Source organism: Ailuropoda melanoleuca, chromosome 14, assembly GCF_002007445.2.
Source record: "Ailuropoda melanoleuca isolate Jingjing chromosome 14, ASM200744v2, whole genome shotgun sequence".
NCBI classification, from domain to species: Eukaryota; Metazoa; Chordata; class Mammalia; order Carnivora; family Ursidae; genus Ailuropoda; species Ailuropoda melanoleuca.
Genome location: NC_048231.1, coordinates 43,400,593 through 43,403,493, shown reverse-complemented (window position 1 = coordinate 43,403,493; position 2,901 = coordinate 43,400,593). Strand labels below are relative to the sequence as shown.

Below are 2,901 nucleotides of genomic sequence, written 5' to 3'. Positions count from 1 at the left end.
ACTGTCTGCTCCTACGTTAGCAGTTCTAGATTTGCCCTGGGAAGCCACTTCTTGAGATGGCAGGAAGAGCTGAGGAACCACTGAGGGACTGGCCAGGCACTGAGCTAGGCAGCCCCTGGTGACTTGCACCTCATCTGAAATCGGGACTCCCGCAGAAGGGCCTGGGCCACATGGCATTTCAGCACCCCTCAAGGTTCACATAAAAATTGAGGATGAGGACAAGGTGGGCTTTACAAAGACTCTTTGCCCCCTCTCACTGTGCAGCTTTTTAAAAAATTGTGATAAAATACACATAACATAAAATTTCCCGTCTTATCCATTTTCCCCCTTTGATAAATGTTTATTGAGTGCCTACTGTATACCAAGTAGAACGCCAGGTGTCAGAGATACAACAACAAAACAATCGTGACAGATTTCCCGGTCGACCATAAATTAATTAGCAAATGCTTACCCTTAAAGTTGGAGGGGAAGGTCCGGGGTAAATGCAATCGTTCAAGCTCAGAATGTCTGAAATCTTACATGTAAGAAAAAAGTCAGGACTCAAACTTATTACTTCACAGGGAGACCAGGCTGGTTGTATAATTATCTCCTCAGTAGAAGAGTCTTCTTAGAAGTCAAATTAGTAATGTATTAAAATGTATTATGTATTAAAAGTAATGTATTAAAATGCACACTTGTACAGGAGCCAGCCAGAAATGCAGTCAAACTCTCAAGCTTCACCATCCCTCTGCCTGAACGCTATTCTGTTAAAATACTCTTTCTTCAGAAATGTTTCATACACTCTTTGCCGCATCTCTACGGGAATGAAGACCATTCTCAGCCATCAGACTGTTGACATTCCAGAAAATGTCGGAATCATTCTGAAGGGACACACTGTTATTTTCGAGGGCCCTGGAGGAACCCTGTGAAGGGACTTTAATCACATCAATGTAGAACTCAGTCTCCTTGGAAAGAAAAAAAAAAAGGTTCCGAGCTGACAAATGGTGGAGAGCTAGAACAGACCCGGCTACCGTTAGCATCGTCTGTCCGTGGTCATGTCCAGACCACAGTTGAGGGCATTCCCCTGGGCTTCCGTCACAAGACGAGCTCTGTGTGTGCTCAGTTCCCCATCAGTGTTGTTATTCTGGAGAATGGTTCTCTTGTTGAAATCTGAAATTTCTTGGGTGAAAAATATATCAGCAGGGTTCAAATGAAGCCAGGTGTTGCTTGTCTGTATCTCAAGTCCAGAAAGTGGAGTTAATTCTTGAAGGAAATGACATTGAACTTGTATCAAACTCAGCTGCTTTGATTTAGCAAGCCACAACCACTAAAAACAAGGATTTCGGAAAATTTGGGGATGGTGTCCACGTTTCTGAAAAAGGAACAGTTCAGCAGGCTAAGGAATAAGATCTAAGATATCCAGCTACAGAAACAGCAAGATGCGGGTTGGTTTTTCAGACTTATTTTTGATATTCTAAAGATTCAATAAAAGCTGTACTGATTAGGGGCTTTTTCTTTTTCTTTTTTTAAAAAGATTTTATTTATTTATTTGACAGAGATAGAGACAGCTAGCGAGAGAAGGAACACAGGCAGGGGGAGTGGGAGAGGAAGAAGCAGGCTCCTACCGGAGTAACGCCCGGATCACACCCTGAGCTGAAGGCAGACGCTTAACCGCTGTGCCACCCAGGCTCCCCTAGGGGCTTTTTCTTAAACCAATAATCATTTCGAACTATTTGGCAATTAAACCATTCAGAAGTTAATAGTAGTGTGCTAAAATCAGTGACAAGGAATAGAACAGGGGATTTTCCTAGCAAAACTTCATGGGAGAAAAAAAATGTTGCATGCATCTGAATACCATAGTTCATTAGGGTCTCTCGTTGGCCTCAGGACTAGTTGTCCATACTGTTTACAGACATGTTTGCCATCACTGTGGCTTTCTTTGTTGGGTTTTGGGTTCTTGTTTGTATTTTTTTCCATTTTTGTATTACCGTAAAATACACATAGCATGAAATTCACCATCTTACCCATTTTTGAGTGTCCAGTTCAGTGGCATTAAGCACATTCACACTGTTGCACAACCGTCACCACCATCCATCTCCAGAACTTTGTCATCTGCCCAGACTGAGACTCTGTCCCCATTAAACACTAACTCCCCAGGTCCCTCCCCAGCCCCTGGCAACCACCATTCTCTGAATCTGACTGCTCCAGTCACCTCTCATAAGTAGAATCATACAGCATTTGCCCTTTTGTGATTGGCTTCTCTCACTTCGTATAATGTCCTCAATTTCATCTCCTTTGTAGCAAGTATCAGAAACTCCTTCCCTTTTAAGGCTGAATAATATACCATCATATGTACATTGTGCTTATCATATGGCCACATGCTGCTTCTTCATTCATCCATTGATGGACGCTTGGGTTGTGTCCTCCTCTCGGCTATTGTGAATAATGATGCTATGAACATGGATGTGCAAATATCTTTCTGAGACCCTGCTTTCAATTCTTTGGGGTTTATGCCAAGAACTATGATTGCTGGCTCCTAGGGTAGTTCTATTTTTAATTTTGGAGGAAGCTTCATACTGTTTTCCACAGCGGCTATGCTATTTTGCACACTCCCCCCAACAGCGCACCAGGGTTGCAGTGTCTCCAAACCCTCACCAATACTTGCTATTTCTGTTTTTGTAATGTTTTTTTTGGTAGCCATCCTAATGGGCGTGGGGTGGATTTGTTTTGTTTTGTTTTGAAATAAGGCATCATTTTCATCCAATGGAACGCACGAAGCTTGTTTCCCATTAGAGGAGTTTGACAGGTGGACACCCTCATGAAATCTACGTCCCATCGAGAGAGAGAACATTTCCAGCACTCCCGGAAAATTCCCTCTCCACCTTTCCCGTCAGCCCCTCCCACCCTGCCAACAGAGATCTG

The 2,901-nt window shown here is 43.1% G+C and overlaps 1 pseudogene; it reads left to right on the top strand.

Annotated features, from left to right (window-relative positions):
• Positions 1–803: 803 nt before the first annotated feature.
• Positions 804–1,386, top strand: LOC109489830 (annotated as a pseudogene).
• The last annotated feature ends 1,515 nt before the right edge of the window (positions 1,387–2,901 follow it).